This window comes from Hyla sarda, unplaced genomic scaffold (assembly GCF_029499605.1).
Source record: "Hyla sarda isolate aHylSar1 unplaced genomic scaffold, aHylSar1.hap1 scaffold_1156, whole genome shotgun sequence".
Lineage (NCBI taxonomy): Eukaryota > Metazoa > Chordata > Amphibia > Anura > Hylidae > Hyla > Hyla sarda.
Window position 1 is genome coordinate 19,453 of NW_026607778.1, and position 22,838 is coordinate 42,290.

Consider the following 22,838-nt stretch of genomic DNA (forward strand, 5'->3'; position numbering starts at 1 on the left):
CTAAAAACACTACACTACACTACCACAAAATAAAATAAAAAGTAAAAAACACTACATATACACATACCCCTACACAGCCCCCCTCCCCTCCCCAATAAAAATGAAAAACGTCTGGTACGCTACTGTTTCCAGAACGGAGCCTCCAGCTGTTGCAAAACAACTACTCCCAGTATTGCCAGATAGCCACTGACTGTCCAGGCATGCTGGGAGTTTTACAACAGCTGGAGGCCCCCTGTTTGGGAATCACTGGCGTAGAATACCCCTATGTCCACCCCTATGCAATCCCTAATTTAGGCCTCAAATGCGCATGGCACTCTCACTTTGGAGCCCTGTCGTATTTCCAGGCAACAGTTTAGGGCCACATATGGGGTATCGCCGTACTCGGGAGAAATTGGGCTTCAAATTTTCTGGGGTATTTTTTGCTATTACCCTTTTTAAAAATGTAAAATTTTTGGGAAAACAAGCATTTTAGGTAAAAAAAAAAATTTTTTTTTTACGTATACAAAAGTCATAAAACACCTGTGGGGTATAAAGGTTCACTTAACCCCTTGTTACGTTCCCCGAGGGGTCTAGTTTCCAAAATGGTATGCCATGTGTTTTTTTTTTTGCTGTCCTGGCACCATAGGGGCTTCCTAAATGCGGCATGCCCCCAGAGCAAAATTTGCTTTCAAAAAGCCAAACGTGACTCCTTCTCTTCTGAGACCTGTAGTGCGCCAGCAGAGCACTTTTCACCCCCATATGGGGTGTTTTCTGAATCGGGAGAAATTGGGCTTCAAATTTTGGGGGGTGTTTTCTGCTATTACCCTTTTTAAAAATGTAAAAATTTTGGGAAACCAAGCATTTTAGGTAAAAAAAAATAAAAAATGTTCACATATGCAAAAGTCGTGAAACACCTGTAGGGTATTAAGGTTCACATTACCCCTTGTTACGTTCCCCGAGGGGTCTAGTTTCCAAAATGGTATGCCATGTGTTTTTTTTTTGCTGTTCTGGCACCATAGGGGCTTCCTAAATGCGGCATGCCCCCAGAGCAAAATTTGCTTTCAAAAAGCCAAATGTGACTCCTTCTCTTCTGAGACCTGTAATGCGCCAGCAGAGCACTTTTCACCCCCATATGGGGTGTTTTCTGAATCGGGAGAAATTGGGCTTCAAATTTTGGGGGGTGTTTTCTGCTATTACCCTTTTTAAAAATGTAAAAATTTTGGGAAACCAAGCATTTTAGGTAAAAAAAAATAAAAAATGTTCACATATGCAAAAGTCGTGAAACACCTGTAGGGTATTAAGGTTCACATTACCCCTTGTTACGTTCCCCGAGGGGTCTAGTTTCCAAAATGGTATGCCATGTGTTTTTTTTTTGCTGTTCTGGCACCATAGGGGCTTCCTAAATGCGACATGCCCCCAGAGCAAAATTTGCTTCAAAAAGCCAAATGTGACTCCTTCTCTTCTGAGACCTGTAGTGCGCCAGCAGAGCAATTTTCACCCCCATATGGGGTGTTTTCTGAATCGGGAGAAATTGGGTTTCAAATTTTGGGGGGTATTTTCTGCTATTACACTTTTTAAAAATGTAAAATTTTTGGGAAACCAAGCATTTTAGGTAAAAAATATATAATTTTTTTTACATATGCTAAAGTCGTGAAACACCTGTGGGGTATTAAGGTTCACTTTACCCCTTGTTACGTTCCCTGAGGAGTCTAGTTTCCAAAATGGTATGCCATGTGTGTTTTTTTGCTGTTCTGGCACCATAGGGGCTTCCTAAAGGTGACATGCCCCCCAAAAACCATTTGACGCTCCTTCCCTTCTGAGCCCTCTACTGCGCCCGCTGAACAATTAACATAGACATATGAGGTATGTGCTTACTCGAGAGAAATTGGGTTTCAAATACAAGTAAAAATTTTCTCCTTTTTACCCCTTTCAAAAATTCAAAAATTGGGTCTACAAGAAAATGCGAGTGTAAAAAATGAAGATTTTGAATTTTCTCCTTCACTTTGCTGCTATTCCTGTGAAACACCTAAAGGGTTAATACACTTACTGAATGTCATTTTGAATACTTTGGGGGGTGTAGTTTTTATAATGGGGTCTTTTATGGGGCATTTCTAATATGAAGGCCCTTCAAATCCACTTCAAACGTGAACTGGTCCATGAAAAATAGAGAGTTTGAAAATTTTGTGAAAAATTTCAAAATTGCTGCTGAACTTTGAAGCCCTCTGGTGTCTTCCAAAAGTAAAAACTCATAAATTTTATGATGCAGACATAAAGTAGACATATTGTATATGTGAACCCAAAAAAAATATATTTTGAATATCCATTTTCCTTACAAGCAGAGAGCTTCAAAGTTAGAAAAATGCAAAATTTTCATTTTTTTCATCAAATTTGGTGATTTTTCACCAAGAAAGGATGCAAGTTACCATAAAATTTTACCACTAAGTTAAAGTAGAATATGTCACGAAAAAACAATCTCGGAATCAGAATGATAACTAAAAGCATTCCAGAGTTATTAATGTTTAAAGTGACAGTGGTCAGAATTGCAAAAAACGCTCCGGTCCTTAAGGTGAAAAAGGGCTCGGTCCTTAAGGGGTTAAAGAACGTAATCCATAAAATAATTCATACAAACCAAGTCTGTGGGGTGCCTGGGAGGAGTTTATGGGAGAACCTAAACCTTTTAAAGGATGTAATTAGCGACACCAAATTAAGAAAAGGAAAGCTGGCGGTTTTATCCATAGATTTTGAAAAAGCTTTCGACAGGGTGTCACATTTTTATCTTTTTAAGGTTTTAGAGAAAATGGGTATACCTGATGGCTTTTTATTGTCTCTTAGAGCTTTTTATGATAACTGTACTAGTAAAATTTTAGTAAATGGTTTTAAGACACAGGGCGTGATTTTAAATTCCGGAGTGAAGCAGGGGTGTCCCTTGTCCCCACTACTCTTCATTTGCGCAATAGAGCCTCTTTTATGTACAATACGAAAGGATAAGCAGATCCATGGAGTCCCCCTGCCAGGAGGAGGGGGACTAGAGGCGAAGGTAGTGGGGTACATGGACGATGTTGCGGTGTTTTGCAGGGACACCCCATCGCTTCAGAAGACGCTAAAACAGATTCAATATTTTAATTGTGCCTCCGGTTTTAAAGTCAATTTTAACAAAAGTAACATTTTAAACATAGGCGGAATGCCTTTGTATGATGTGCCCGTCCCTGTGTCTGAGTCGGTGCAGATTTTAGGTGTCTCCTTTGACGAGTCTAATAATGGTTTTAATAGCTGGGACTTGGTGGCTCAAAAAATAAATAAGAAAATATGTATGTGGAACATGCGAGAACTTACAATGGAAGGGAAGGTTTTAATTACAAAAATGGTGCTTTTACCTATTTTATTGTATTTAAGTCTGGTTTTCCCACCCCCCGAAATGGTTCTAAAGAAAATAACAAAAGCTTGTTTTACTTTCTTTTGGAGTTCTAAGAGCGAAAAATTAAAGAGACAAATTGTGATAAAACCGAACTTCAGGGGCGGTAAGGATTTTCCAGATTTTAAAGCTTTCCTTTTAATAAAGTTTTTTAGCATGTGTTTTACTACTGTTTTTAAAGATAGCTACTGGTCTTATTTTGTTCGTTTTAATACTGGTTATTTTATGCGGAGGAACGGCTGGTTTTCTACAGTTTTAAGTTGCCCTTATTCTTTGAATTTACCCCCTCAATACATGATTTTAGGAAAAATTTTAAACTTATATAATTTTAAAGGTAAAAGTGTTCAGGATCTGTGCAATAGCAAAAAACTACTAAAGGAAATAAAAGAAACCAGTACCGTGACTCCCATCAAAAATTTTAACGAACAGAAGTGTATACAGATTTGGAAGATGTTGAGTATTAATTATCTTTTTAATTCACAGAAGGACCTGGCCTGGAGCTGCGCACACGAGTGTCTTCCATGCCGGGCATTCCAGCACCGAAGAGGATTATCCAACTCTGCAACCTGCCCGAGGGAGGGATGCCGACAAGAGGAGACCGTGCACCATCTAATATGGACTTGTTTTTACTCGCAGAAAATATGGACAAAGATACTCCCTCTGGTAAAAAGGATAACTGGACTAAAAGACTTAAATATTGCAGTGGTTTTTTATGGTTGCCTGGAATGCCCAACACGGACTCAAGAGACTATTGCATGGAAGATCATAAACTGTGTGAAGGCAGCTCTGTGGAAGGCCAGGAATATTTTATTGTTCAAGCATGAGGTTTTATCTGTGAAGGACATTTTATCTATCTGTTTTTATGAAATGTACCAGTACTATCTTTTAGACAAGAAGAGATTTCCGCTTTTATCTAGAAAATGGTTTTTAAAAGAATGGAATTCTATCTTGTAAAGCCACCAAGTGCCCATTTTATGTTTTAATATGTTGTAAATATGTTATTTATATGTAACTGTATTTATTGACATATTTAGACAACTTTGTTAACATTATTTAATTTTTAATAAAGTTGCCCCCGTAAGGGTAGTCAAGTTAAAAAAAAATAAAAATCTGTTCTTATCAGTTTAATATCTGATACGTCCCCTATCTGGGGACCATATATTAAATGGATTTTTGAGAACGGGGGCCGATTTCGAAGCTTGCTTCCGTCGCCCTATGCATTGACCCGATATGGCAGTATCTTCGGGTACAGTGCACCACCCCCTTACAGGGTTAAAAAGAAAGATTCCTACTTTCATTGCTACCTGCTTGCTGGCTAGCCAGCTAGCCAGCCCTGTGGGCCTTGCTGCTGCTGCAGCCAAAAAACAAAAGGTGGTGCTGCTGCTGCTTCTGCTTCTGCTTGTGTCTGGCCGCTGTTGGAGCGTCCAGGCACAGGACTTCTGCTGCTGCTGACTAAATGGCCTCCTTAATTGGATCATTTGAGTAGCCAGCACACCTGTGCAGGTAGGGCATGACATGATAGGCAGCTGCCTTGATAGCGGGTGGGTGCTGAATGTTCCTAATTGACAAAATAAGATTAATGCTTATGAAGAAATATAAAATCTCATCCCTTCCCCAATATCGCGCCACACCCCTACCCCTTAATTCCCTGGTTGAACTTGATGGACATATGTCTTTTTTCGACCGTACTAACTATGTAACTATGTAACATAACATGGGGGGGGGTCTCCTGGCTGTTCACACAGGTGTGTCATTGCTGTACATTGACCATGCATTGCTTCTGTGGTATTGCAAAGGCAAAGACAAATGCTTCCAGCCATCCATTGCACTAATGGATTGGTCATCAGCTGGCTGTCTATGTCCCGCATCAATATAGACCAAAGTACAGAGGGTTAGGCTATGCTATTGTGCACCTACCTGATGCATCAGAAGGTGCGAGGCCCTTGCTAAATTCTGTGCACAGACTTTGAGATCTATGCTTTAGACTGTATCTAAACCTGCTCCAACATGGACTGACATTCTGGCCTACTTTCAGCCGATGCGACTTGTCTGTCGCTGAACAGTCGCTTTTTATGTATTCAGCACCTATGTATAATGTTGTAAAAAGGCTCTAGAAGCTAAAGTCGCAGAAATGTCACACATATTTGGCCTGCAACTTTCTGTGCGACAAATTCAGAAAGGAAAAATCAGTATAAATCCTTAGAAAATTATCCCCCAGTGTCTCCATCTGCTGGCGGTATTGAATAAGCATTGCTGCACTGATGGGGTATGCATTAGACGAAAAAAAAGAAGAAAAAGAAGAATAATACGCCCAGAAAAGAGGCGAAAAGGAGAAAAACGTAAAAAAACGTGAAAAAAAAGTAAGAGGAAGAGAAGGGAAAAAAAGGTGGAAATGGGTTTAAAAGTGATTTCGGCGGAGAAATATATATATATATATATATATATATATATATATATATATATTTATACGCGCACACACACACATATATATAAACGTATTCTCCGTTGAGATATTGCAGCCGCTGCTGTGTCCAGGCCCAGGAGCCTTAGCACTGTGCTGTGATGTCACTCAATACCACTGACATCACTAGGTGTAAACAACATCTCTCCTTTGCTGTGTATGTGACTATGGAGCTGTTTGGTGATGTCGTCTATTATGGCCTTCATAGAAGCAACAGGAGATTGTTGCATCCATCTAGAACCCTCAGAACTACAGTGCTATGATGTCACTCACTTCCACAGGCCTTGCAGAGTGTAAACAACAACAACCCAGCTTTGTTGTGTATGTAACCATAGGGATTTGTGATGTCACCTAGAACCTTCACAGCAGCGACAGCTTTATGAGGAGCATCAGCACTGCTCTGCCTGAGCAGAACCATCACCGCCATAGGTTGTCAAATAACCCGGATTTAACCCACACAGGTAAGTCCAATGGGGTGCAGGCATGTCCTCTATGCTTACAGCTTCCCGTGGGTGTTGGTTTGATACCGTTTGGGGACAGCCAAGGAGGCATCTGCAGGCAACAAAGGTAGGTGTGTGCTTGTGTGTGTGTTTCCTATGCAGATCCTAAGCCCAGTGTCACATGCAAGTAGGAGGAGTAAGAAGGGTTCCTGGCAAATCCGGGTTATGGATTGCATTTAAAAAGGCCCCGTGGGAGTGCAATGGGCCCCTGTCTTGCTGCTTAGCAATAATGGTATGGGTTTAGGTTCTGCTGTGTGTACTGGTGGTTGACTGCCCCCCAGCCCAGAGTGTGCATGGAAAATTGTCTGGCAGCCTCCCTGACAGCAAGCAGTGATAGTGCCCATGAAGGGGACCTTGTTGGGCCCGCCCCTTTCACGGTTATCGCTTCTCGGCCTTTTGGCTAAGATCAAGTGTAGTATCTGTTCTTATCAGTTTAATATCTGATACGTCCCCTATCTGGGGACCATATATTAAATGGATTTTTGAGAACGGGGGCCGATTTCGAAGCTTGCTTCCGTCGCCCTATGCATTGACCCGATATGGCAGTATCTTCGGGTACAGTGCACCACCCCCTTACAGGGTTAAAAAGAAAGATTCCTACTTTCATTGCTACCTGCTTGCTGGCTAGCCAGCTAGCCAGCCCTGTGGGCCTTGCTGCTGCAGCCAAAAAACAAAAGGTGGTGCTGCTGCTGCTGCTTCTGCTGCTTCTGCTTGTGTCTGGCCGCTGTTGGAGCGTCCAGGCACAGGACTTCTGCTGCTGCTGACTAAATGGCCTCCTTAATTGGATCATTTGAGTAGCCAGCACACCTGTGCAGGTAGGGCATGACATGATAGGCAGCTGCCTTGATAGCGGGTGGGTGCTGAATGTTCCTAATTGACAAAATAAGATTAATGCTTATGAAGAAATATAAAATCTCATCCCTTCCCCAATATCGCGCCACACCCCTACCCCTTAATTCCCTGGTTGAACTTGATGGACATATGTCTTTTTTCGACCGTACTAACTATGTAACTATGTAACATAACATGGGGGGGGGGGGTCTCCTGGCTGTTCACACAGGTGTGTCATTGCTGTACATTGACCATGCATTGCTTCTGTGGTATTGCAAAGGCAAAGACAAATGCTTCCAGCCATCCATTGCACTAATGGATTGGTCATCAGCTGGCTGTCTATGTCCCGCATCAATATAGACCAAAGTACAGAGGGTTAGGCTATGCTATTGTGCACCTACCTGATGCATCAGAAGGTGCGAGGCCCTTGCTAAATTCTGTGCACAGACTTTGAGATCTATGCTTTAGACTGTATCTAAACCTGCTCCAACATGGACTGACATTCTGGCCTACTTTCAGCCGATGCGACTTGTCTGTCGCTGAACAGTCGCTTTTTATGTATTCAGCACCTATGTATAATGTTGTAAAAAGGCTCTAGAAGCTAAAGTCGCAGAAATGTCACACATATTTGGCCTGCAACTTTCTGTGCGACAAATTCAGACAGGAAAAATCAGTATAAATCCTTAGAAAATTATCCCCCAGTGTCTCCATCTGCTGGCGGTATTGAATAAGCATTGCTGCACTGATGGGGTATGCATTAGACGAAAAAAAAGAAGAAAAAGAAGAATAATACGCCCAGAAAAGAGGCGAAAAGGAGAAAAACGTAAAAAAACGTGAAAAAAAAGTAAGAGGAAGAGAAGGGAAAAAAAGGTGGAAATGGGTTTAAAAGTGATTTCGGCGGAGAAATATATATATATATATATATATATATATATATATATATATATATATATATATATATACGCGCACACACACACATATATATAAACGTATTCTCCGTTGAGATATTGCAGCCGCTGCTGTGTCCAGGCCCAGGAGCCTTAGCACTGTGCTGTGATGTCACTCAATACCACTGACATCACTAGGTGTAAACAACATCTCTCCTTTGCTGTGTATGTGACTATGGAGCTGTTTGGTGATGTCGTCTATTATGGCCTTCATAGAAGCAACAGGAGATTGTTGCATCCATCTAGAACCCTCAGAACTACAGTGCTATGATGTCACTCACTTCCACAGGCCTTGCAGAGTGTAAACAACAACAACCCAGCTTTGTTGTGTATGTAACCATAGGGATTTGTGATGTCACCTAGAACCTTCACAGCAGCGACAGCTTTATGAGGAGCATCAGCACTGCTCTGCCTGAGCAGAACCATCACCGCCATAGGTTGTCAAATAACCCGGATTTAACCCACACAGGTAAGTCCAATGGGGTGCAGGCATGTCCTCTATGCTTACAGCTTCCCGTGGGTGTTGGTTTGATACCGTTTGGGGACAGCCAAGGAGGCATCTGCAGGCAACAAAGGTAGGTGTGTGCTTGTGTGTGTGTTTCCTATGCAGATCCTAAGCCCAGTGTCACATGCAAGTAGGAGGAGTAAGAAGGGTTCCTGGCAAATCCGGGTTATGGATTGCATTTAAAAAGGCCCCGTGGGAGTGCAATGGGCCCCTGTCTTGCTGCTTAGCAATAATGGTATGGGTTTAGGTTCTGCTGTGTGTACTGGTGGTTGACTGCCCCCCAGCCCAGAGTGTGCATGGAAAATTGTCTGGCAGCCTCCCTGACAGCAAGCAGTGATAGTGCCCATGAAGGGGACCTTGTTGGGCCCGCCCCTTTCACGGTTATCGCTTCTCGGCCTTTTGGCTAAGATCAAGTGTAGTATCTGTTCTTATCAGTTTAATATCTGATACGTCCCCTATCTGGGGACCATATATTAAATGGATTTTTGAGAACGGGGGCCGATTTCGAAGCTTGCTTCCGTCGCCCTATGCATTGACCCGATATGGCAGTATCTTCGGGTACAGTGCACCACCCCCTTACAGGGTTAAAAAGAAAGATTCCTACTTTCATTGCTACCTGCTTGCTGGCTAGCCAGCTAGCCAGCCCTGTGGGCCTTGCTGCTGCTGCAGCCAAAAAACAAAAGGTGGTGCTGCTTCTGCTTCTGCTTGTGTCTGGCCGCTGTTGGAGCGTCCAGGCACAGGACTTCTGCTGCTGCTGACTAAATGGCCTCCTTAATTGGATCATTTGAGTAGCCAGCACACCTGTGCAGGTAGGGCATGACATGATAGGCAGCTGCCTTGATAGCGGGTGGGTGCTGAATGTTCCTAATTGACAAAATAAGATTAATGCTTATGAAGAAATATAAAATCTCATCCCTTCCCCAATATCGCGCCACACCCCTACCCCTTAATTCCCTGGTTGAACTTGATGGACATATGTCTTTTTTCGACCGTACTAACTATGTAACTATGTAACATAACATGGGGGGGGGGGTCTCCTGGCTGTTCCCACAGGTGTGTCATTGCTGTACATTGACCATGCATTGCTTCTGTGGTATTGCAAAGGCAAAGACAAATGCTTCCAGCCATCCATTGCACTAATGGATTGGTCATCAGCTGGCTGTCTATGTCCCGCATCAATATAGACCAAAGTACAGAGGGTTAGGCTATGCTATTGTGCACCTACCTGATGCATCAGAAGGTGCGAGGCCCTTGCTAAATTCTGTGCACAGACTTTGAGATCTATGCTTTAGACTGTATCTAAACCTGCTCCAACATGGACTGACATTCTGGCCTACTTTCAGCCGATGCGACTTGTCTGTCGCTGAACAGTCGCTTTTTATGTATTCAGCACCTATGTATAATGTTGTAAAAAGGCTCTAGAAGCTAAAGTCGCAGAAATGTCACACATATTTGGCCTGCAACTTTCTGTGCGACAAATTCAGACAGGAAAAATCAGTATAAATCCTTAGAAAATTATCCCCCAGTGTCTCCATCTGCTGGCGGTATTGAATAAGCATTGCTGCACTGATGGGGTATGCATTAGACGAAAAAAAAGAAGAAAAAGAAGAATAATACGCCCAGAAAAGAGGCGAAAAGGAGAAAAACGTAAAAAAACGTGAAAAAAAAGTAAGAGGAAGAGAAGGGAAAAAAAGGTGGAAATGGGTTTAAAAGTGATTTCGGCGGAGAATATATATATATATATATATATATATATATATATATATATATATATATATATATATACGCGCACACACACACACATATATAAACGTATTCTCCGTTGAGATATTGCAGCCGCTGCTGTGTCCAGGCCCAGGAGCCTTAGCACTGTGCTGTGATGTCACTCAATACCACTGACATCACTAGGTGTAAACAACATCTCTCCTTTGCTGTGTATGTGACTATGGAGCTGTTTGGTGATGTCGTCTATTATGGCCTTCATAGAAGCAACAGGAGATTGTTGCATCCATCTAGAACCCTCAGAACTACAGTGCTATGATGTCACTCACTTCCACAGGCCTTGCAGAGTGTAAACAACAACAACCCAGCTTTGTTGTGTATGTAACCATAGGGATTTGTGATGTCACCTAGAACCTTCACAGCAGCGACAGCTTTATGAGGAGCATCAGCACTGCTCTGCCTGAGCAGAACCATCACCGCCATAGGTTGTCAAATAACCCGGATTTAACCCACACAGGTAAGTCCAATGGGGTGCAGGCATGTCCTCTATGCTTACAGCTTCCCGTGGGTGTTGGTTTGATACCGTTTGGGGACAGCCAAGGAGGCATCTGCAGGCAACAAAGGTAGGTGTGTGCTTGTGTGTGTGTTTCCTATGCAGATCCTATGCCCAGTGTCACATGCAAGTAGGAGGAGTAAGAAGGGTTCCTGGCAAATCCGGGTTATGGATTGCATTTAAAAAGGCCCCGTGGGAGTGCAATGGGCCCCTGTCTTGCTGCTTAGCAATAATGGTATGGGTTTAGGTTCTGCTGTGTGTACTGGTGGTTGACTGCCCCCCAGCCCAGAGTGTGCATGGAAAATTGTCTGGCAGCCTCCCTGACAGCAAGCAGTGATAGTGCCCATGAAGGGGACCTTGTTGGGCCCGCCCCTTTCACGGTTATCGCTTCTCGGCCTTTTGGCTAAGATCAAGTGTAGTATCTGTTCTTATCAGTTTAATATCTGATACGTCCCCTATCTGGGGACCATATATTAAATGGATTTTTGAGAACGGGGGCCGATTTCGAAGCTTGCTTCCGTCGCCCTATGCATTGACCCGATATGGCAGTATCTTCGGGTACAGTGCACCACCCCCTTACAGGGTTAAAAAGAAAGATTCCTACTTTCATTGCTACCTGCTTGCTGGCTAGCCAGCTAGCCAGCCCTGTGGGCCTTGCTGCTGCTGCTGCAGCCAAAAAACAAAAGGTGGTGCTGCTGCTGCTTCTGCTTCTGCTTGTGTCTGGCCGCTGTTGGAGCGTCCAGGCACAGGACTTCTGCTGCTGCTGACTAAATGGCCTCCTTAATTGGATCATTTGAGTAGCCAGCACACCTGTGCAGGTAGGGCATGACATGATAGGCAGCTGCCTTGATAGCGGGTGGGTGCTGAATGTTCCTAATTGACAAAATAAGATTAATGCTTATGAAGAAATATAAAATCTCATCCCTTCCCCAATATCGCGCCACACCCCTACCCCTTAATTCCCTGGTTGAACTTGATGGACATATGTCTTTTTTCGACCGTACTAACTATGTAACTATGTAACATAACATGGGGGGGGGGGTCTCCTGGCTGTTCACACAGGTGTGTCATTGCTGTACATTGACCATGCATTGCTTCTGTGGTATTGCAAAGGCAAAGACAAATGCTTCCAGCCATCCATTGCACTAATGGATTGGTCATCAGCTGGCTGTCTATGTCCCGCATCAATATAGACCAAAGTACAGAGGGTTAGGCTATGCTATTGTGCACCTACCTGATGCATCAGAAGGTGCGAGGCCCTTGCTAAATTCTGTGCACAGACTTTGAGATCTATGCTTTAGACTGTATCTAAACCTGCTCCAACATGGACTGACATTCTGGCCTACTTTCAGCCGATGCGACTTGTCTGTCGCTGAACAGTCGCTTTTTATGTATTCAGCACCTATGTATAATGTTGTAAAAAGGCTCTAGAAGCTAAAGTCGCAGAAATGTCACACATATTTGGCCTGCAACTTTCTGTGCGACAAATTCAGACAGGAAAAATCAGTATAAATCCTTAGAAAATTATCCCCCAGTGTCTCCATCTGCTGGCGGTATTGAATAAGCATTGCTGCACTGATGGGGTATGCATTAGACGAAAAAAAAGAAGAAAAAGAAGAATAATACGCCCAGAAAAGAGGCGAAAAGGAGAAAAACGTAAAAAAACGTGAAAAAAAAGTAAGAGGAAGAGAAGGGAAAAAAAGGTGGAAATGGGTTTAAAAGTGATTTCGGCGGAGAAATATATATATATATATATATATATATATATATATATATATATATATATACGCGCACACACACACATATATATAAACGTATTCTCCGTTGAGATATTGCAGCCGCTGCTGTGTCCAGGCCCAGGAGCCTTAGCACTGTGCTGTGATGTCACTCAATACCACTGACATCACTAGGTGTAAACAACATCTCTCCTTTGCTGTGTATGTGACTATGGAGCTGTTTGGTGATGTCGTCTATTATGGCCTTCATAGAAGCAACAGGAGATTGTTGCATCCATCTAGAACCCTCAGAACTACAGTGCTATGATGTCACTCACTTCCACAGGCCTTGCAGAGTGTAAACAACAACAACCCAGCTTTGTTGTGTATGTAACCATAGGGATTTGTGATGTCACCTAGAACCTTCACAGCAGCGACAGCTTTATGAGGAGCATCAGCACTGCTCTGCCTGAGCAGAACCATCACCGCCATAGGTTGTCAAATAACCCGGATTTAACCCACACAGGTAAGTCCAATGGGGTGCAGGCATGTCCTCTATGCTTACAGCTTCCCGTGGGTGTTGGTTTGATACCGTTTGGGGACAGCCAAGGAGGCATCTGCAGGCAACAAAGGTAGGTGTGTGCTTGTGTGTGTGTTTCCTATGCAGATCCTAAGCCCAGTGTCACATGCAAGTAGGAGGAGTAAGAAGGGTTCCTGGCAAATCCGGGTTATGGATTGCATTTAAAAAGGCCCCGTGGGAGTGCAATGGGCCCCTGTCTTGCTGCTTAGCAATAATGGTATGGGTTTAGGTTCTGCTGTGTGTACTGGTGGTTGACTGCCCCCCAGCCCAGAGTGTGCATGGAAAATTGTCTGGCAGCCTCCCTGACAGCAAGCAGTGATAGTGCCCATGAAGGGGACCTTGTTGGGCCCGCCCCTTTCACGGTTATCGCTTCTCGGCCTTTTGGCTAAGATCAAGTGTAGTAATACAGGAGATCTGGTCAGAAGGTACTCGGGTACCCCTCTCCTCGGCCTTGTGGGATCGCCCAGGTTTATTGCCTGGGCTTCACCCACTTGTTGCTATTGGGGAGAGGGCTTAGTCCCAGGGTAACGGGTTGCGATCGCCTCTCAAAGCCTTCGGGTGGAGAGAGGTTTGAGCGAATTTGCTGGTTGGTTGGAGCGGAGAGAACCAGACCAAAACACGAATGAACCATGGATGAAGATCTAGATCCTGGTTCGGTACCGGCTTATGCCCGGATTAAACACACTGTGCGGGTCATTCTCACAGGTGATGCGGCGGATGCACGTGGCATGAGGTTCGTGATAGAGGACGTGCTCGACAAGATTCTTAATGTTCGTAAGCGAGAGATTTTGGCCATCCAGGATTACCCTAAGCGGAGGATCTACGACTGCACTTTCATAGGGGAAGGCGTATTCTTAGATGCAGTAATGAAAATTCCAAAGCAAGATGATCCGAGGCTTAAGGGTATCCAAATTGTCGAGCACGTCCTAGATGAAACCAAGTTGATTGTCGTGAAGATGTACTCCCCTTTTGTAAATCAGAGAGAGATCGATGGGTTCCTGGCAGCCTACTTTAAAAAGGTGGAGTTCAGAGGAAAAATCATGAACGACTGTGGTGTCTGGACCTCAAAATGGCGATATCAAGTCACGTGCAACAAAGACCCCACCCTCCCAGGGGGGATACTATTACCGCCTGCTCGTTTTAAATTAAACAATGTGTGTGGCGACCTCTTTTTTGCGGGAATGCCAAACTTCTGCAGAAGGTGCCAACGTTATGGGCACATAAAGGAAAATTGTGAAAGTTCCTGTAAGAAATGTGGAAGCATGCAACATGAAACAGAAAAATGTGATAAGGGTTTGAGATGTAATTTTTGCCGTCACTTTGGTCACGTGTATGCTTTCTGTCCCCACAGACCAAAAAAAACCACAGAACAGCAAGGGCAACCCAAGAGAGACGTCCGGAGACCAGCCTGGGGAAAAGCCAGAGAGGAGGAGCACCCCCCACAAGAAGAGGTAAGCTGTGAGATGGAGACCACGGCCCCCCCAAAAGAACCCCAGGAGAAAGAGGCACAGGTGGAAAGGGGGACCCCAAATGAGAGGAGGCCGGGGAAGAGAAATGCGAGAGGGGATCGGGCAGATACCTCAGAGAAGGTGGAAGAGCGAGAGGTGCCCGATTCCACCCCGGAAGGTCCTCCTGCTCGGGGTCCCCCTGAGTGTGAAAACCCGGACGGAGTAGCAAAGGTGAAAAGACGAAGGGGCTCCAAAGGGCGTCCGGACTCGGAGGTGGTCCAGGAGGAGCAGATGGAAGTTCCTGTCGTGACGGGGGCTCCAAGTGAAGCTCCTCCACAGGTCCCAGCGGTGGATACCCCTCCTCCTCCCAGCCAGGAGGAGGTTTCAGGGGTGACCATCTCCGAGGTCCCGGAAATGGACCTAAGTACGCACCCGACCCCTATGGAGGGGCAAGAGGTGGACGCCGAAAAAGAGAATGGAGCCCAGAAGCTGTTCTTACCAATGTACTCTGTCTATACACCTGTGGTCTTGGAAGAGGGGGGCTGCTCGAGCGAGGGTGGTTCCTCTCCGGCTTCCTCTATGTGTACGGTAGAGTCAGAGGTGGGGGGTAACGAGAGCTCCAGTGCGCAATCTGGTTTTTAGTTTGTTATCTGAGCCTCCCTTTTTTTTACATCTCCAATGGCTGAGTTGTCCGGATTGTCTATGAATGTAAGAAGTATAAGTTCACGAGCGAAACGGGTTGCCCTTTTTAACTACTTGTCTATTTTTGCTGCTTCTGTGGTTTTCCTGCAGGAGTGCGGCATCCCGCATAGTTTAAATTATGAAAAGTATAAAAAAGATTGGGTACACGGTCCATCAGTCTGGTCTGGATCTAACGAATCCAGATCAGCAGGGGTCGCCATACTTTTTAAAGGAAATGCTTTTATTGATTTTATTCATGAGATTTTACCAGGCAGAATTTTATTGGTTAAAGCTTTTATTGATGGTATTAAATGGCAGTTTTTAAATTTTTATGGTTCACCCAATAAAAATGATAGAGCACGGATGTTAGAGATTTTACCCCTTTTTATCAATGATTCTGAACCTCTTATTTTAGCAGGTGATTTTAATTGTATTTTAAGGGGGGAGCACCGTTTTACCAATTCAGTAAGTAGAAACTATGATAAAACATCTTCTATGTTAAAAAATATGATTATTGATTTTAGACTTACTGATGTTTTTAAGAAATGCAATAGTATTTTACCAGAAAGAGACGGTGTGACCTGGAGCAACGCAAACTGCAGCTCCAGGATCGATTTTATCTTCTGTTCTTATCAAGTACTGCCTTTTAAGTGTGATGTTTTAACCAATGTTTTTTCTGATCACAAACTTTTATCTTTTAAGGTGAAGAGTGATTTTAGAAAAAAGACTGGGAGGAATGCCTGGAAGATGAATGTATCCCTTTTAGAAGATCCGCAGGTTTTATCCGATTTTATCAACTTCTACAAGGACTGCAGACGGGTAAGAGATCCTAACACTCCCATCAGTATATGGTGGGAGAAAATGAAAATAAAAATAAAAGAGTTTTTTATTAGAGTAGGGATCTCTAGAGCTAAAGAGAAGCGTGAGTTTTACTCCCTTCTAAATACCCGTCTGCAAACCCTGTACAAATTCAGAGACAATGGTATAGAGGTTTATAGAGAAATTACTGACTTAAAAAAAGAAATAAAACTGTGCCTGGAGCAGAAGGGAAAAGAGATAATTTTCAGATCCAAAATAAAGCACCTTGAAGAGAACGAGACCTGCTCCAGGTACTTTTTTAAGAAAGTAACGGATAAAAAGGTTTTAATTGATAATATACAAGGAGAAAAAGATGTACAGGGTATTTTAAAAAGGGTACATTCATTTTATGCGGATCTTTTTAATACAAAAAATATTGATATTGATTTTATGAATGACTCATTGAAGGAGATTACCAATGTTTTAGACCCTGTGTCCCAGTCTCTTTTACAGAGGGAGATCTCGGAACAGGAGGTTTTAGAGACGATCAGGAGTTTTAAATCCGGTAAGGTGCCTGGTCCTGACGGTATACCCATTGAGTTTTATGTCATTTTTTATGGTGTTTTAAAAGATGACCTTTTTTCCCTTTTTACAGAAGTATTTAAAACAAAAGCCCTCCCAGGTTCATGGAGGAAGGGTGATGTCTCCCTGCTGTTCAAAAAGGGAGACCGGTCAGATCTAAAGAACTGGAGACCAATCACCCTCCTCAACTGTGACTACAAAGTGATGGCAAAACTGTGCGCAAATAGATTAAAAAGTGTAATAGAGAAAATAATCCATTCAAATCAGGTCTGTGGGGTGCCTGGGAGGAGCATATGGGAAAATCTTAACCTTTTAAAAGATGTGATTAGTGACCAAAATCTAGAAACGGAAAACTAGCCATTTTATCCTTAGACTTCGAGAAGGCTTTTGACAGAGTGTCACATTTTTATCTTTTTAAGGTTTTAGAGAAAATGGGTATACCTGAAGGCTTTTTATTGTCTCTTAAGGCCTTTTATAAAAACTGCACAAGCAAGATTTTAGTTAACGGTTTTAAGACACAGGATGTGATTTTAAATTCCGGAGTGAAGCAGGGGTGTCCTTTGTCCCCACTACTTTTCATATGTGCGCTTGAGCCTCTACTATGCACCTTGAGGAGAGATAAGCAAATAAGAGGGGTCCCCCTGCCGGGAGGAGGGGGACTAGAGGCTAAAGTAGTGGGGTACATGGACGATGTGGCAGTGCTTGGAAGGGACACCCCATCGCTTCAAAAAGCCCTAAAGCAAGTTGAATTTTTTTGTTGTGCCTCCGGTTTTAAGGTAAATTTTAATAAAAGCAGTGTTTTAAATATAGGAGGACTGTTTTTAAGGGATTTACCCATTCCTGTGTCTGAGTCTGTGCAGATTTTAGGGGTCTCCTTCAGTGAGTCAAACAATGGTTTTAATAGCTGGGACTTGGTGGCTCAAAAAATAAACACAAAAATTTGTATGTGGAACATGAGAAAGCTAACGATGGAGGGGAAGGTTTTAGTTACAAGGATGGTGATTTTACCCATTTTATTGTATCTTGGCATGGTCTTTCCACCCCCCGAAATTATTTTAAATAAAATTATTAAAGCATGTTTTACCTTTTTATGGAGCTCCAAGAGTGAAAAATTGAGAAGAGAGATCGTCATGATGCCAAAAGGTATGGGTGGAAAGGACTTCCCCGACATCAGGGCGTTCCTTTTTACCAAGTTTTTTTAGCATGTGTGTTAGCACACTTTTTAAGGATAGTTACTGGTCATATTTTATCCGTTTTAATACAGGTTTTTTTATGAGGAGGAATGGGTGGTTTAAAACTGTTTTAAGCTGTCCTTATGCTTTTAATCTTCCCCAACAATACAAGATTTTAGAGAAAATTTTCAACTTGTACAACTTTAACGGAAAAAGTATTAATGAAGTAACTAATAGCAAAAAAATGTTAAAATATATTAAAGAAAGTGGTTTTATTGCCCCTGTGAATAATTTTAATGAAGAGAAATGCATGAAAATATGGAAGATGGCAAATATGATTTATCTTTTTAATTCACAGAAAGATCTGGCCTGGAGCTGCATACACGAGTGTCTTCCATGCCGGGCATTCCAGCACCGAAGAAGGATGGCCAACACTGCAGTATGCCCGAGGGAGGGCTGCCAGGAACCCGAGACCGTGTACCACCTTTTCTGGACTTGTTTTTATGCAAAAAGGATATGGACTAAAATACTCCCTCTGGTGAAGAAGATAACAGAAATAAAAGACTTAAACTCTGCAGCTGTTTTTTATGGATGTCTGGAATGCCCAATACGGACTCAAGAGACAATGGCATGGAAGATCATAAACTGTGTTAAAGCAGCTCTATGGAATGCCAGAAACATTTTACTTTTTAAACATGAGATTTTATCTGTGAATGATGTTTTAGCTCTTTGTTTTAGTGATATGTACCAGTACTTTTTATTAGACAAGAAATATTATCCTTTATTAGCTAGAAAATGGTATTTTAATGAATGGAACGCCCTTTTGTAAAGCCACCAAGTGCCCATTTTAAGTGTATTATGATTGTATTTATGGGAACTTTTATTGTTATATGTGATTTTATTATCAAAATTTGTTTTTATTGAAAAAAATTATATTTATAAATCGTAATGCACTTTGTTAAATGTTATGAATTCTAAATAAAAAGATACCCCTCAGGGGTAGCCAAGTTAAAAAAAAAATCTGTTCTTATCAGTTTAATATCTGATACGTCCCCTATCTGGGGACCATATATTAAATGGATTTTTGAGAACGGGGGCCGATTTCGAAGCTTGCTTCCGTCGCCCTATGCATTGACCCGATATGGCAGTATCTTCGGGTACAGTGCACCACCCCCTTACAGGGTTAAAAAGAAAGATTCCTACTTTCATTGCTACCTGCTTGCTGGCTAGCCAGCTAGCCAGCCCTGTGGGCCTTGCTGCTGCTGCAGCCAAAAAACAAAAGGTGGTGCTGCTGCTGCTTCTGCTTCTGCTTGTGTCTGGCCGCTGTTGGAGCGTCCAGGCACAGGACTTCTGCTGCTGCTGACTAAATGGCCTCCTTAATTGGATCATTTGAGTAGCCAGCACACCTGTGCAGGTAGGGCATGACATGATAGGCAGCTGCCTTGATAGCGGGTGGGTGCTGAATGTTCCTAATTGACAAAATAAGATTAATGCTTATGAAGAAATATAAAATCTCATCCCTTCCCCAATATCGCGCCACACCCCTACCCCTTAATTCCCTGGTTGAACTTGATGGACATATGTCTTTTTTCGACCGTACTAACTATGTAACTATGTAACATAACATGGGGGGGGGGGGTCTCCTGGCTGTTCACACAGGTGTGTCATTGCTGTACATTGACCATGCATTGCTTCTGTGGTATTGCAAAGGCAAAGACAAATGCTTCCAGCCATCCATTGCACTAATGGATTGGTCATCAGCTGGCTGTCTATGTCCCGCATCAATATAGACCAAAGTACAGAGGGTTAGGCTATGCTATTGTGCACCTACCTGATGCATCAGAAGGTGCGAGGCCCTTGCTAAATTCTGTGCACAGACTTTGAGATCTATGCTTTAGACTGTATCTAAACCTGCTCCAACATGGACTGACATTCTGGCCTACTTTCAGCCGATGCGACTTGTCTGTCGCTGAACAGTCGCTTTTTATGTATTCAGCACCTATGTATAATGTTGTAAAAAGGCTCTAGAAGCTAAAGTCGCAGAAATGTCACACATATTTGGCCTGCAACTTTCTGTGCGACAAATTCAGACAGGAAAAATCAGTATAAATCCTTAGAAAATTATCCCCCAGTGTCTCCATCTGCTGGCGGTATTGAATAAGCATTGCTGCACTGATGGGGTATGCATTAGACGAAAAAAAAGAAGAAAAAGAAGAATAATACGCCCAGAAAAGAGGCGAAAAGGAGAAAAATGTAAAAAAACGTGAAAAAAAAGTAAGAGGAAGAGAAGGGAAAAAAAGGTGGAAATGGGTTTAAAAGTGATTTCGGCGGAGAAATATATATATATATATATATATATATATATATATATATATATATATATATATATACGCGCACACACACACACATATATATATAAACGTATTCTCCGTTGAGATATTGCAGCCGCTGCTGTGTCCAGGCCCAGGAGCCTTAGCACTGTGCTGTGATGTCACTCAATACCACTGACATCACTAGGTGTAAACAACATCTCTCCTTTGCTGTGTATGTGACTATGGAGCTGTTTGGTGATGTCGTCTATTATGGCCTTCATAGAAGCAACAGGAGATTGTTGCATCCATCTAGAACCCTCAGAACTACAGTGCTATGATGTCACTCACTTCCACAGGCCTTGCAGAGTGTAAACAACAACAACCCAGCTTTGTTGTGTATGTAACCATAGGGATTTGTGATGTCACCTAGAACCTTCACAGCAGCGACAGCTTTATGAGGAGCATCAGCACTGCTCTGCCTGAGCAGAACCATCACCGCCATAGGTTGTCAAATAACCCGGATTTAACCCACACAGGTAAGTCCAATGGGGTGCAGGCATGTCCTCTATGCTTACAGCTTCCCGTGGGTGTTGGTTTGATACCGTTTGGGGACAGCCAAGGAGGCATCTGCAGGCAACAAAGGTAGGTGTGTGCTTGTGTGTGTGTTTCCTATGCAGATCCTAAGCCCAGTGTCACATGCAAGTAGGAGGAGTAAGAAGGGTTCCTGGCAAATCCGGGTTATGGATTGCATTTAAAAAGGCCCCGTGGGAGTGCAATGGGCCCCTGTCTTGCTGCTTAGCAATAATGGTATGGGTTTAGGTTCTGCTGTGTGTACTGGTGGTTGACTGCCCCCCAGCCCAGAGTGTGCATGGAAAATTGTCTGGCAGCCTCCCTGACAGCAAGCAGTGATAGTGCCCATGAAGGGGACCTTGTTGGGCCCGCCCCTTTCACGGTTATCGCTTCTCGGCCTTTTGGCTAAGATCAAGTGTAGTATCTGTTCTTATCAGTTTAATATCTGATACGTCCCCTATCTGGGGACCATATATTAAATGGATTTTTGAGAACGGGGGCCGATTTCGAAGCTTGCTTCCGTCGCCCTATGCATTGACCCGATATGGCAGTATCTTCGGGTACAGTGCACCACCCCCTTACAGGGTTAAAAAGAAAGATTCCTACTTTCATTGCTACCTGCTTGCTGGCTAGCCAGCTAGCCAGCCCTGTGGGCCTTGCTGCTGCTGCAGCCAAAAAACAAAAGGTGGTGCTGCTGCTGCTTCTGCTTCTGCTTGTGTCTGGCCGCTGTTGGAGCGTCCAGGCACAGGACTTCTGCTGCTGCTGACTAAATGGCCTCCTTAATCGGATCATTTGAGTAGCCAGCACACCTGTGCAGGTAGGGCATGACATGATAGGCAGCTGCCTTGATAGCGGGTGGGTGCTGAATGTTCCTAATTGACAAAATAAGATTAATGCTTATGAAGAAATATAAAATCTCATCCCTTCCCCAATATCGCGCCACACCCCTACCCCTTAATTCCCTGGTTGAACTTGATGGACATATGTCTTTTTTCGACCGTACTAACTATGTAACTATGTAACATAACATGGGGGGGGGGGGGTCTCCTGGCTGTTCACACAGGTGTGTCATTGCTGTACATTGACCATGCATTGCTTCTGTGGTATTGCAAAGGCAAAGACAAATGCTTCCAGCCATCCATTGCACTAATGGATTGGTCATCAGCTGGCTGTCTATGTCCCGCATCAATATAGACCAAAGTACAGAGGGTTAGGCTATGCTATTGTGCACCTACCTGATGCATCAGAAGGTGCGAGGCCCTTGCTAAATTCTGTGCACAGACTTTGAGATCTATGCTTTAGACTGTATCTAAACCTGCTCCAACATGGACTGACATTCTGGCCTACTTTCAGCCGATGCGACTTGTCTGTCGCTGAACAGTCGCTTTTTATGTATTCAGCACCTATGTATAATGTTGTAAAAAGGCTCTAGAAGCTAAAGTCGCAGAAATGTCACACATATTTGGCCTGCAACTTTCTGTGCGACAAATTCAGACAGGAAAAATCAGTATAAATCCTTAGAAAATTATCCCCCAGTGTCTCCATCTGCTGGCGGTATTGAATAAGCATTGCTGCACTGATGGGGTATGCATTAGACGAAAAAAAAGAAGAAAAAGAAGAATAATACGCCCAGAAAAGAGGCGAAAAGGAGAAAAACGTAAAAAAACGTGAAAAAAAAGTAAGAGGAAGAGAAGGGAAAAAAAGGTGGAAATGGGTTTAAAAGTGATTTCGGCGGAGAAATATATATATATATATATATATATATATATATATATATATATACGCGCACACACACACATATATATATAAACGTATTCTCCGTTGAGATATTGCAGCCGCTGCTGTGTCCAGGCCCAGGAGCCTTAGCACTGTGCTGTGATGTCACTCAATACCACTGACATCACTAGGTGTAAACAACATCTCTCCTTTGCTGTGTATGTGACTATGGAGCTGTTTGGTGATGTCGTCTATTATGGCCTTCATAGAAGCAACAGGAGATTGTTGCATCCATCTAGAACCCTCAGAACTACAGTGCTATGATGTCACTCACTTCCACAGGCCTTGCAGAGT

General features: G+C 43.2%; 5 non-coding genes and 2 pseudogenes across 5 annotated transcripts; all 7 read left to right on the forward strand.

The window, feature by feature from the left end:
* Positions 1 to 4,444: 4,444 nt before the first annotated feature.
* On the forward strand, positions 4,445 to 4,653 carry LOC130302235 (U2 spliceosomal RNA; annotated as a pseudogene).
* Positions 4,654 to 6,732: 2,079 nt separating this feature from the next.
* LOC130302215 (U2 spliceosomal RNA) lies at positions 6,733 to 6,923 on the forward strand. Its single transcript, XR_008852506.1, has one exon. It is a non-coding gene; the product is annotated as a U2 spliceosomal RNA (small nuclear RNA).
* A 2,095-nt stretch (positions 6,924 to 9,018) lies between these two features.
* Positions 9,019 to 9,209, forward strand: LOC130302226 (U2 spliceosomal RNA). The gene has a single exon (XR_008852517.1). It is a non-coding gene; the product is annotated as a U2 spliceosomal RNA (small nuclear RNA).
* Positions 9,210 to 11,293: 2,084 nt separating this feature from the next.
* LOC130302238 (U2 spliceosomal RNA) lies at positions 11,294 to 11,484 on the forward strand. Its single transcript, XR_008852524.1, has one exon. It is a non-coding gene; the product is annotated as a U2 spliceosomal RNA (small nuclear RNA).
* Positions 11,485 to 13,570: 2,086 nt separating this feature from the next.
* On the forward strand, positions 13,571 to 13,703 carry LOC130302243 (U2 spliceosomal RNA; annotated as a pseudogene).
* Positions 13,704 to 18,872: 5,169 nt separating this feature from the next.
* LOC130302236 (U2 spliceosomal RNA) lies at positions 18,873 to 19,059 on the forward strand. The gene has a single exon (XR_008852523.1). It is a non-coding gene; the product is annotated as a U2 spliceosomal RNA (small nuclear RNA).
* Positions 19,060 to 21,153: 2,094 nt separating this feature from the next.
* LOC130302244 (U2 spliceosomal RNA) lies at positions 21,154 to 21,344 on the forward strand. The gene has a single exon (XR_008852527.1). It is a non-coding gene; the product is annotated as a U2 spliceosomal RNA (small nuclear RNA).
* Positions 21,345 to 22,838: the final 1,494 nt, after the last annotated feature.